This window comes from Psammomys obesus, unplaced genomic scaffold (genome assembly GCF_907164565.1).
Source record: "Psammomys obesus unplaced genomic scaffold, mPsaObe1.curated_primary_1811, whole genome shotgun sequence".
Classification (NCBI taxonomy): Eukaryota; Metazoa; Chordata; class Mammalia; order Rodentia; family Muridae; genus Psammomys; species Psammomys obesus.
Window position 1 is genome coordinate 4126993 of NW_026592403.1, and position 14270 is coordinate 4141262.

Below are 14270 nucleotides of genomic sequence, written 5' to 3' on the forward strand. Positions count from 1 at the left end.
ACCATAAATTAGTGAGTTCTAAATTGTTTCTGATAAAATTATAGGGTTAGGTTGCCATTACAATGTGTTGTAACAATCATAACAGTTCCATCAACATTGTTTATGTGTTTCTGCTTAAAGACTATCTTTGAATACACACTGGTTTCATTGACACTGAACTCATAGCCAACAGGTACAAACTCATGTTTATCTAACACAAACCATTTTCTCTGTAAGGCACATGGCAGCCTCTTGGATTTAGAACACTGGCCATCAAGCATGCTATTGGACAGTTTTAAACTGAATCGACAAGAACTACAGAAATATGAGAATAGCACTAAACAGACCATGTAAAGGACGCTGCTTACAGCCTGTGCTGCTTTGTTTCAAATGTCAACTTGCCATGTCATAACGTACATCACCTAAGAGCGTCATTTGAGAGATCACCTATATCAGGACTGTGAGCACATTTGTAGGGACTGTCTTAATTTTCAGTCAATGTAGGAAGACCCATCTCATTATGGATGGCAAAATTCCCTAGGTGGCAGGTGTGAGTTACATGACAAAGGAGAAAACTAGATGAAAGCTAGTCAGCAGCTTTCAGTGTAGATGTACTTGTTTTTCTCTGCTCTAAGCTGATGTTACATGAAGAGCTGTATGATTTTCTGGATTGCTTCCATCCCATGTCACAGCAGCTGATATGACACTAGAACATAGCCAAAGAGATGAAACAAGTCCTCCAGAAGTGGAAAGCTAACTTTTCTGTGATGGTTCTTTAATGATAAAAATACATGCATTTGGATTGCAGGGTTTTTTCCAGTATAGAATCCCTGAATGAGGACTTTAAAGCATTTCCCTACCCCTTATGAAAAGTACACAGCCTGACACCAGGTGGCACATGGAAAACAAGGATTTTTAATTTTTTTCTTTTACTGAAGAGAGATTTTTAAAATTTAATAATATATCCTGATCAGTTTCTCTTTCCTATACTCCTCCAAGTTCATCCCTACCTTCCCTCCAATCCAAATCCATCTCCTTCCTGTCTCTCATTAGAAAACAAATAGGTTTCTAAGGGATATTATTAAAATGCAATATAATAGGATAAAACAAAACTCACACTGGAATAGGACAAAACATTAGTTTTGAAAAAGCCCAAAGAGGATGCAGGAACAGAATGAACAGAACGTGCAAAAAGGAAAATCTATGACAACATTATGAGACAAGAAAGACCTCCAAAGATGCCATTAAGTTCATTTTCTGTTGACCTACTACAGAGCATGCAGCCTACTTTTTTTTTTTTTGTAAATAAAAGGAAGCATTTAGTTAGGGCTTGCTTACAGTTTTGGAGGTTTAGTACATTATCATCATGACAGGAAGCCGGGCAGATTGCAGGGAAACATGTTCTGGGGAGGTAGCTGAGAAATCTACATATGGATCAGCCTATTTGGAAGTCAATCTGGCACTTTGTCAGACAACTAGGAATAGTGCTTCCTCAAGACCCAGCTATACCACTGCTAGGTATATACCCAAAATTTGCTCAAGTACACAATAAGGACATTTGCTCAACCATGTTTGTAGCAGCTTTATTTGTAATAGCCAGAACCTGGAAACAACCCAGATGTCCATCAATAGAGGAATGGGTACAGAAATTGTGGTATTTTTACACAATGGAATACTACTCAGCAATCAAAAAAGAGGAAATCATGAAATTTGCAGACAAATGGTGGGATCTAGAAAAGATCATTCTGAGTGATGTATCCCAGAAGGAGAAAGACAAACATGGAATATACTCGCTTATATAGACCTAAAAGATATGATAAACATAATGAAATCTATACACCTAAAGAAGATAATCAAGAAAGTGGACACGGGGTATGATGATCCATCCTCATTTAGAAAGACAAATGGGATATGCATTGAACAGGAGTCTACCGCAGAAAGCATCTGAAAGCCTCTACCTAGCAGTGTTCCAAAGTAGATACTAAGACTCATAACCAAACCCTCGGCAGAGTGCAGGGAATCATATGAAAGAAGGGGAGTTTGATGTGGAAAGGATAGGAGCTCCATAAGGACCAAACATATCTGGGCACAGGGTCTTTTCTGAGATGGACACTCAACCAAAGACCGTGAGAGGATAAATCCTAGAACCTCTGCTCGAATGTGACCTGTGATAGCTCAGTAATCAATTGGTTTCCCATAGTAAGGGGAACAAGGACTATTTCTAACAGGAACTCACTCTTTGACCTCCCCACCTCCCAAGGGAGGAACAGTACTGTTAGGCCACAGAGGAGGACTTTGCAGCCAGTCCTGAAAATACCTGACAAAATGTAGTCATATGAAAGGGGAGGAGGTCCTCCCCTATCAGTGGACTTGGAAAGGGGCAGAGAGGAGATGTGGGAGAGAGGGAGGGATTGGGGAGGGAATGAGGGATACAGCTGGGATACAGAATTAACAAAATGTAACTAATGAGAAAAATAAAATTAAAAAAAAAAGAGGAGTTCGTTTCTCCAGTTAGATTCCCTTGGAGGAAATATTTTCATTGGCAAGTACTTATTCATCAGAGATTGCTTCTGTGTTAGGAATGGGAGCATGTTTCTACAATTTCAGCTCTAGAACCTCATCTGGTACAGGCCTGAGGCCCTGTGCATGCTGCCTTGGTCTCGGTGACTTCATATGTGTCCTGTTGATTCAGAGGACCTTGTTTTCTAGGTGTCCTCCATGCTCTCTGGCTCTTATACTCTTTCTGCCTTCTCTTCCACAAGGCACCATGAGCCTTGGTATAGGGTTGGATTTAATGGGGACATCCCATTTAGGGCTGAGTTTCCTAAGGTCTCTCAGTCTCTGCACAATATCTAGCACTGGGTCTCTCTATTTGTTCCCATCATGCAAGAAGAAGTATCTCTAATTATGGTTGAATAAGGCACTATGATTATATCAGAAAATGACTCATTAGGAGTCATTTTACTGCAACTAATTTTTCTGTCATATAAATTAGTATTATCTTATTTTACCCTAGGTACCTAAGCTACCTAGTTTCAGGTCTCAGGTTCTTGGTTCTTGGCCACTGAAGCATTGTCTGGCATGGGTCCTATCTTGTGGAGCTGGCCTTATGTCAAATCAAGTATTCATTGTTTACACCGAGTTTTGTGCCACCATTGCACTAGCATATCTTGCCTGCAAGATATCATTATGGATCAGAGTTTATAGGTTGTTAGTTGTGTATATTTCTCTTTTTGTAGCTGCAGAGTGCCTTCTTGTACCAAAGATGTTAGCACATTGGGGTGAAGGCTCTATGTCGGCACCAGCTTGATTTTTCCATGTTCAATTAATTATGTGGGTATTGTCTTCAACAATGGGACCTTACTCTCAGTTTGTGGAGAGTAACTTCTTGGCAAGAGCCTGGGTTGTTGAAGGGTTTTCACGGGACCCCTTTGGCCAATAATTTAATTAGATGCAATCCATTCCCAGCACTGAAAGCCTCATTTGGTGACAAGAGATGTCTAATAGGTGCTCTGTCTCCCTCATTATTTGGCAAGTTCACTTAGATCATTTTCATATATGTACAAATTTTAGAAAGCTTCCACTGTATTGTTTCTTTTATGCCCCTCAAATAGCCCTTAATTTTATCTGTCTCCCTCCTAGTTCCTCCCTCATCTCCTTTACTTCCCATGTTTATTTGGTCTTCCCCTTCCAACCCACCTCCCTCACAATCGATCCATAACCATCTACTCTTTGTACTTTCTAAGCAAGATCTATCTGTTTCTCTTTAGTCTATATCTAACCTCTTTCTACAGATTGTAGCTTGCTTTTCATTGACTCGACAACTGCTATCCACACTTAAGGAAACACATACCATCTTTGACTGAGTCTGCGTTACCTCACTCAGGATGAATTCTTCTACATTCACCCATCTACCTGAAAAATTCATGATTTCATTTTTTTTATAATAGCTGAGTAATCTTCCATTCTGTAAATGTACCACATTTTCTTTATTCATTCATCCGTTGAGGGCCATCTATATTTACAGCAATTTCTGGCTTTTATGAATAGAGCAGAAATGAAAATGGTTGAGAAAATATCTGTGTGGTAATATGAGGCATCCTTTGAGTATATGTCCAAGATTAGTATATCTGGATTTTGAGGATGATCAATTCCCATCTTCCTGAAGAAACACTATATTGATTTTTATAGTGTGGCTGTACAAGCTTGTATTCCCACCAACCATCACTGAATGTTACTCTTACTCCACATTCTTGACAGCAAGACCTGTCATTTGTTTTATCGATTTTAGCCATTCTTGTGGGTGTAAGATGAAATCTCAAAGTAGTTTTGATTTGCATTTCCTTGATGAATAAGGATGCTAAATATTTCTTTGTTTCTTATCTGTTTCTGTTTCCTATAATGAGAATTCTCTGTTATGATCTTCATCCCATTTTTAATGGAATTATTTGTTTTCTTGACACCTAGTTTTTGAGTTCTTTATATATTACTGATATTAGCTCTCTATTGGATATTTGGTTGGTAAAAATGTTTTCCCATTCTGTGGGCTGCTGCTTTGTCCAAATGACAGTGTCCTTTGCTGTACATAAATTTTCAGTTTCGGGGGGGCCAAGATGGCGGCACAGGGAGGACACCGTGTCTGAGAAGCGGGACAACACACACCGTGCAGCGACCAGGAGACTGAACTCTGGGCCCTAAAACAACAGCAATCGATCGTGTTTCCCGGTTGAGGAGAGGCTCCCACGACTTGGGAATCGGTCAGGTCCACTCTCGGCTGCCCAGCCAGAATCTGGAAGAGAACCCGGCTAACAAGGGCTTTGGGTCTCCAGGCTGGTGCCGCAAGCCTGCTTGTCCCGATCAGTTTCCCAGGCTGATTGGTGGGCACAAGGGTGCCTGAGGCTGAGAGTCCCAGTCGCAAAAAAACCCCACAGGGAAGCAAAGTTGCAAGACTGGTCACGGGTCACCCAGTCTTTCCCTGGAAGGTCTCTAGGACCACAGGTGCCCGCCGCCATCACAATTGAGCTCCCACCGTGCACGGATTATAGCTGCTCAGCTGCACGCCCAGCTCAAAATCCCTACTCCCTCTTCGGAGGAGGCAGGAGGCATCCAGAATCTGCCACAGACCACATTGTCTGTACCCCAACCTGAGATCGGGGCTGAGAAAACCCAATCCTTTCAGGCACTCCCCCAAATGCCGCCATCACCCTGCCGCAGCGAAGCAGAAGGATAAAGAGGCGCACAGCGGCTTCACAGTGCCGGAACTCCAGTGCTGCCGGCTGCTCCTAGCAAACAAACTACAGCTCGGGATCTGGGACTGTGGTCATTCTACACGTCCTGAGATTATCCTGGGTCCAGCGCAATAAGATCTAGCAGCAAGTTCTATCACCAGTGCCCCCCCCCCCGACCCCTGGCAGAGAAACGCTGGCTCAGGGCTCAGGATCCGACGGAGAAGCTCCAACACTTGCTGGCACTCCCCTGAGAGCACCTCCATAAACTTGCCCTAGCAGAGGGGAAGTTCAGAGGGGAAGGACAGAGAGGCAGCCTGCCAAGGACACGGCACCCTCTCTCCAGCTCAAGCAGAGAAACCCAAGCTCTGGATCTGAGGACACTCAACCCTACCCGGTACTCTCTTGGGATCAGCAAACATAGATTCTACCGCTAGGCTGCTTCTGGCAGAGAGATCTGGGCCCGGGATCTGGGATTGAGTACACTCATCCTAACTCTTTCCCGAGCCACCCAGGGATCAGTCAATATAACCCCTCCTGGCAGAGGGAAAGGACAAAGAGGCAGCACACAGGAAAGGTGGACACCGAGTCCTGTGGCCACAGTGTCACAGAGCTGACTGTTAGCCTACTAGTGCACTTCCGAAGCAGGACCAAAACAGAGAGTAGTGAGCAAGGGGAACCCCTGTGCATTCCAACTGGTCCTGCAAGAGAGTGAGTGAGCCTTCTAGGGAGAGATTGCCCCCGACCCAGGGCCTCTCCACAGAAGCAACCAGACGAGATCCCTGCTACCCACACCCCTAGTGTGGGCATCATAGGGATTCTTGGGATAGCGACCCCAACATTGAAGCCTCTGCCTTGCGGGTCCACCAGGGTAATCCAGGCAAACAATCCCTGGATCTCAGTCAGAACTGCGTAATAGTGGCTTGCAGGCCACTGCAATAGTCAGAGAATCCGCGCATGCACACTGCGCCTGCTAAAAGTGCACGTGAATAGCGCCAGCGTCACATTCTTTACTTAGGCAAAACTGAAAACACAGTGCACACTCCCAAAGCAGTGAACCTCTCTCATCTTCCTGAAAAAACAGTTCAGAAAACAGAAAGAGACAATCATTGCCCGAACTACAATCTCGAGGAACAAACAGTGAGGAGTATAAATAACCAGATGGCTAGAGGCAGACATAAGAACACTCCCAACAAAAATCAGGACATAATGACCTCACCAGCAACCCCACAAAACAATGGACACTTCAATTCACTAGATATACAAGAAAATGACCTCAAAACTATGTTTCTCCAGCTATTAGAGGCCCTTAAAGATGAAATGAACAAAGCCCTCAGAGAAATAGCCAAAGAAATTGAGACTAAGCAAGAGGAAACAAATCGTGCTCTCAGAGAAATGACCACAAAAATTGAGGAAAACAGAGAAGAAATGCACAAAGCTCTCAAATAAATGTCCACACAAATGAAGGCAAATAAAGAAGAAATAAACAAAGCTCTCATAGAAATACAGGCAATTATACCCAAAGAAGTAGAGGCACAATTAGTGATACATAGAGAGGAAATGGACAAAAAGATAGAAGCTATCATTGAAAAGCAGGAGTCCACATTCAAACAGATGAAGGAAATGGTGCAAGACATGAAAACAGAATTAGAATCAATAAAGAAAACACAAATAGAGAAAAACCAGGAGCTGGAGAACATAGAGAAAAGATCAGGAACTACAAAGGTAAGCATCACCAACAGAATACAAGAGATGGAAGAAAGAATCTCAGGAGCCGAAGATACACATGCGGAAATTGACACGTCTCTCAAAGAAAAAATAAAACCAGAAAAGTTCCAAACACAAAACATCCAAGAAATCAAGGACACCATGAAAAGACAAAATCTAAGAATAATGGTAGTAGAAGAAAAAGAAGACATCAGGCTCAAAGGTCCGGAAAATATTTTCAAGAAAATTATAGAAGAAAACTTTCCCAACTTAAAGAAGGAGATGGCCATAAACATACAAGAGGCTTACAGAACACCAAGTAGACTAGACCAGAAAAGAAATTCTTCACGTCACATCATAGTCAAAACACTGAACCTACAAAACAAAGAAAAAATTCTAAAAGCAGCAAGGGAAAAAGGCCAAGTAACATATGAAGGTAGACCTATCAGAATCACACCAGATTTCTCAACAGAAACTATGAAAGCCAGAAGGGCCTGGACAGAAATCATACAGTCCTTAAGGGACCACAGATTCCAACCCAGACTATTATACCCAGCAAAACTTTCAATCAACATAGACGGAGAATTCAAGATATTCCAAGACAAAACCAAATTTAAACAATATCTACATAGTAACCCAGCTCTACAGAAGTTACTAGAAGGGAAACTCCAAACCAAAGAAAACAACTACATCTAAGGAAACAGAGGAAATAGATAACTACACAACAAAAAAACCAAAAGAAGACAAGCAATGAAACTCAGTGACACCACCAACCCCACATCTAAAGTAAGTAACAATTGTTGGTCACTAGTTTCTATCAACATTAATGGACTCAACTCCCCAGTTAAAAGACACAGACTAACAGAATGGTTGCGGAAACAGGATCCATCATTGTGTTGCATCCAAGAAACACACCTATGCAACAAAGATAAACACTACCTCAGAGTAAAGGGTTGGAAAAATGTCTTTCAAGCAAATGTTCCCAGAAAACAAGCGGGAGTAGCCATCTTAATATCTAATAAAATAGACTTTCAACGCAAGTTAATCAAAAAAGATAAGGAGGGCCACTATGTTCTCATCAAAGGAAAAATCCACCAAGAGGACATCACAATTTTGAATATCTATGCCCCAAATACAAGAGCACCTACATTCGTAAATGAAACAATATTAAAGCTTAAATCACACATTGATCCTAAAACCCTAATAGTGGGAGACTTCAACACTCCACTCTCACCAAGGGACAGATCAACTAGACAGAAAACAAATAGGGAAATAAAAACACTTACAGAGACCCTAAATCAAATGGACCTAATAGACGTCTACAGATCTTTTCATCCAAACTCAAAAGAGTACTCCTTCTTTTCAGCACCACATGGAACCTTCTCCAAAATAGATCATATAGTTGGTCATAAAGCAAGCCTCAACCGATACAAAAAGATTGAAATAATCCCTTGTATTCTATCTGACCACCATGGACTTAAGCTGGACCTTAACAACAGAAATAACATACAGCCTACACGCACATGGAAACTGAACAACTTGTTACTCAACGACAGCTGCGTCAAGGAAGAAATAAAGAAAGAAATTAAAGACTTCATAGAATTCAATGAAAATGAAGGCACAAGATACCCAAATTTATGGGACACATTAAAAGCAGTGCTCAGGGGAAAATTTATAGCACTAAGTGCCTGCAAGAAGAAATTCGTAACATCACATACAAACAACTTAATGGCCCAATTGAAAAACCTAGAAAAAAAAGAAGCAGATACACCCAGGAGGAGCAGAAGGCTGGAAATAATCAAACCCAGGGCTGAAATCAATCAATTAGAAACAAATAAAACTATTCAAAGAATCAATGAAACAAAAAGCTGGTTCTTTGAGAAAATCAACAAGATAGACAAACCCTTAGCCAAACTAACTAAAAAGCAGAGAGAATCTATCCAAATCAACAAAATCAGAGATGAAAAGGGTGAGATAACTACAGACACAGAGGAAATTCAAACAATCATTAGGTCATACTACAAAAGCCTATATGCCACAAAATTTGAAAACCTAAATGAAATGGACAATTTTCTTGATAGATTCCATCTTCCAACATTAAGTCAAGATCAAGTAGAAAGACTGAACAGCCCTATATCCCCCAAGGAAATTGAAGCAATCATTCACAGTCTCCCTTCCAAAAAAAAGCCCTGGGCCAGATGGTTTCAGCACGGAATTCTACCAGACCTTCAAAGAAGTGCTCACACCAATTCTCCTCAAACTATTCCACAAAATAGAAACAGAAGGAACATTACCAAACTCATTCTATGAAGCAACAGTCACCCTGATACCTAAACCAAACAAAGACCCAACAAAAAAAGAGAACTTCAGACCTATCTCTCTTATGAACATTGATGCAAAAATACTCAATAAAATACTTGCAAACCGAATCCAAGAACACATCAAAGATATCATCCACCACGACCAAGTAGGCTTCATCCCAGGCATGCAAGGGTGGTTCAACATACGGAAATCCATCAATGTAATCCACCACAAACTGAAGGAGAAAAACCACATGATCATCTCCTTAGATGCTGAAAAAGCATTTGACAAAGTCCAACACCCATTCATGTTTAAAGTCTTGGAGAGATCAGGAATACAAGGCACATATCTAAACATAGTAAAGGCAATATACAGCAAGCCTATAGCCAACATCAAACTCAATGGAGAGAAAGTTAAATCAATCCCACTGAAATCAGGGACAAGACAAGGCTGCCCATTCTCTCCATACCTCTTCAAAATAGTACTTGAAGTCCTAGCCAGAGCAATAAGACAACTAAAGGAGATCAAGGGGATACAAATTGGAAAGGAAGAGGTCCAAGTGTCACTATTCACAGATGATATGATAGTATATATTAGCGACCCCAAAAATTCAACCAGAGAACTCCTCCAGCTGATAAACACTTTCAGCAAAGTGGCAGGATACAAAATCAACTCAAAAAAATCAGAAGCCCTCCTGTATACCAAAGACAAAAGGGCCGAGAAAGAAATTAGGGAAACAACACCCTTCACAATAGCCACTAATAACATAAAGTATCTTGGGGTGATACTAACCAAGCAAGTGAAAGATCTGTTTGAGAAAAACTTCAAGTCTCTGAAGAAAGAAATTGAAGAAGATCTCAGAAGATGGAAAGATCTCCCGTGCTCATGGATTGGTAGAATTAGCATTGTGAAAATGGCCATCCTGCCAAAAGCAATCTACAGATTCAATGCAATTCCCATCAAAATACCAACTCAATTCCTTACATACCTTGAAAAAAAGATTCTCAGCTCCATATGGCAAAACAAAAAACCCAGAATCTCCAAAACAATCCTGTACAACAACAGATCATCTGGAGGTATCTCTATCCCCGATCTCAAGTTGTACTACAGAGCAATAGTAATAAAAATTGCATGGTATTGGCATAAAAACAGAAAGGAGGATCAATGGAACCGCATAGAAGACCCAGAAATAAACCCACACATCTATGAATACTCAATTTTTGACAAAGAAGCCAAAACCATTCAATGGAAAAAAGACAGCATCTTCAACAAACAGTGCTGGTCCAACTGGATGTCCACATGCAGAAAAATGAAAATAGATCTATATTTATCACTCTGCACAAAACTAAAGTCCAAGTGTATCAAAGACCTCAACATAAAACCAGATACTCTAAATCTGTTAGAAGAAAAAGTGGGGAACAGCCTAGAACTCATTGGCACAGGAGACAACTTCCTGAACAGAACACCAACAGCACAGGCTCTAAGAGCAACAATCAATAAATGGGACCTCATGAAACTAAAAAGCTTCTATAAAGCAAAGGACACTGTCATCAAAACAAACGCCTGCCTACAGATTGGGAAAGAATCTTCACTAACCCTTTATCTGACAGAGGACTAATATCGAGTATATACAAAGAACTAAAGAAGCTGAAAAGCAGCAAACCAAGTAATCCAATTAAAAAATGGGGAACAGAGCTAAACAGAGAATTCTCAATAGAGGAATATCGAATGGCAGAAAAACACTTAAAGAAATGCTCATCCTCATTAGCTATTAGGGAAATGCAAATCAAAACGACCCTGAGATATCACCTTACACCCATCAGAATGGCCAAGATGAAAAACTCAAGGGACAACACATGCTGGAGAGGTTTTGGAGAAAGGGGAACCCTCCTCCACTGCTGGTGGGAATGTAAACTGGTACAGCCACTCTGGAAATCTATCTGGTGCTTTCTCAGACAATTAGGAATAGTGCTTCCTCAAGACCCAGCTATACCACTGCTAGGTATATACCCAAAGTTTGCTCAAGTACACAAAAGGGATATTTGCTCAACCATGTTTATAGCAGTTTTATTTGTAATAGCCAGAACCTGGAAACAACCCAGATGTCCATCAACGGAGTTATGGGTACAGAAATTGTGGTATTTTTACACAATGGAATACTACTCAGCAATCAAAAAAGAGGAAATCATGAAATTTGCAGGCAAATGGTGGGATCTAGAAAAGATCATCCTGAGTGAAATATCCCAGAAGGAGAAAGACAAACACGGATATAGACTCACTTGTATAGACCTATAAGATATGATAAACATTATGAAATCTACACACCTAAAAAAGATAATCAAGAGAGCGGATATGGGGTAAGATTATCAATCCTCGTTTAGAAAGACAGATGGGATGCGCACTGAACATATGACAGGAGTCTACTGAGCGCATTTGAAAGACTCTAACTAGCAGTGTTTTCAAAGCAAAGACTCATGACCAAACCTTTGGCAGAGTACAGGGAATCATAAGAAAGAAGGGGAGTTAGTCTGATGAGGAAAGGATAGGAGCTCCACAAGGACCAAATATATCTGGGCACAGGGTCTTTTCTGAGACTGACATTCAACCAAGGACCATGTATGAATGTAACCTAGAACCTCTACTCAGATGTAGCCTGTGGTAGCTCAGTAACCAATTGGTTTCCCATAGTGAGGGGAACAAGGACTATTTCTAACAGGAACTCAATGACTGGCTCTTTGGCCTCCCTACCCCCCAAGGGAGGAGCAGTCCTGTTAGGCCACAGAGGAGAGCTTTGCAGCCAGTCCTGAAGATACCTGATAAAACAGGATCAGATGAATGGGGAGGAGGTTCCCCCTATTAGTGGACTTGGCAAGGGGCACGGTGGAGATGAGGGAGGGAGGGAGGGACTGGGAGGGAATGAGGGATCAGGACACAGCAGGGATACAGAGTTAATAAAATGTAACTGATAAGAAAAAAATAAAATTCAAAAACAAACAAACAAACAAATAAACAACAATGTAAAACACCAAAAAAAAAAAAAAGAAATTTTCAGTTTCATGACATCCCATTTGTTAATTGTTGATCTTGGTGCCTGTGCTAATGGTGTTCTGTTCAGAAAATCTTTTCCTGTGACAATGAGAAAACAATTATTTTCTCTTTTTATTTGCAATTCTGAAAGGAGGAAGCAGGCATTTGTGGTTCTGTTTGACTTTCAGGTTTCTTTTATTAAATATGGCTTTTGGCAGTTTCACACGTACATGTAGTGCTCTGGGATGGCTCCCACGCTCATCATCTGCTGTATCTCTTCCATCCCATTATGTCCATTCTCTTTCACTTTCCTCCTGACTCCATAGAAGCCCCATTGCTCTCTTTTCTCTACATTGTCTTCTATTATAAAATCACCAAAGAAAAAACAAATAACAGAAGTTAAGTGAATGTTGGGAATCTTCAGGTTTAAGTTTTGGAGAAAATACAGTTTCATTCATGATCATGTTTTAAATTTAATTTGCAATGGAAATGTAATGCCCTGACCTCCTTTCTCATGTTGAATCACAAAACTGCCCTCTATTTTGGTTTCTTCAAGCACTATAATTTCTATATTATTTTCTTTTCCTTGCTATGGAGCTAGTAAAAACAGGTTTCAGAAAAGAAAGATTCACACCATTATTCTTTAAGGAACCTACTGGTGATATCTGGCTTCTCTGTTCTGGTGATTTTAAGAATGGAAGTCATTTGTCTTGGTGGATACTTATGCTTCTTGGCACTGGAAAAACATAAAAAATAAATAGAAAATGCATAAAAATGGGAGAAAATTTACCCTTTGTAAATTATTGATAATAAGTACTTGTTTGGGGAATGATAATTAGATATAAAGGTGGATGGGCAGATGGGTATTGCTAGGTGTCTGCTTTATTACTTGTTGGAAAACTGGCACCTGTTTTCTGCAGTTTACAAGTATACATTCCAATCCAAAATATAGGAGGGTTCCTGTTTTTCCACTTTGACTGCATGCCATTATTCTTATATCCATTTCAAAGAGTGTGCATCTGTGTCTTACTGTGGGGCTAGTTACCATGCCATAGTAAACTATATTCAGCATATTCTCATATCCTGTCTGGCTACTTGTGTGCCTTTGAGAAATGCATCAAATCCCATAGAGCTAAAGTTACAGGTGGTTGTAAGTTATCCAGTGTGGATGGCAGGAACTGAACTGAGTAGGATCACTCAGTTCCTGTTACATGAATGGAGGATCTAAAATTTCTTAGCAATGTCACAGAGTATTTGAGTATCAAATAGAATAAGTTCATTACTCAGAAAAAAAGTCATTTCTATGGGTAACCAATGTTAATTCCTACTTAAAGTATATGGAGAACCATTACTCTAAACCAAAGGTTCATATCTTGGTTTGAACTTAAACCAAGATATGCTTAATTTACTGGACCTGGTGAAGATGGAGTCTTTTGTCAGTATTAAGGGAGATGTGATGACAATTCTTTTTTGAGTAGAAGAGAAACGTGAACATCTCCATTGGTGAGGGATTAAAGGCTATTAGGACCACTGGATGAATAAAAAAATAGAAGGCTCAGTGATGAGTCTTTGGTCAAAGAAGGCTCTAAACAAAACCAGTCAACAAGAGAACTGCTACTGTAATTCTTGTACAATAAGACAAAACCAAATTTCAGGGGGTGGGTGGAGATGTAATTATCATATAATTTAGTGGACAGATACATACAGATGATAGAGATAGATGAATGGATAGATAGACAGATAGAAGATAGATAGATGATAGATGGATGGATAGATAGATAGATGATAGATAGATAGATAGATAGATAGATAGATAGATAGATAGATAGATGATAGATAAGAGAAAGAGAGAGAGGGTCATTAAATAGTTACCTAATTTGGGTAATTCATTAACAAATGAGACAGGACAAAAAATATATAAGTACAAATTACTCAGTTTATAAAAATTAAGCAGTTGAACCCAACTTCCATGTCTCACAAAATGAGACAATATAAGTTCACTGGTTTATATGACTAAACACTAAGATTTAT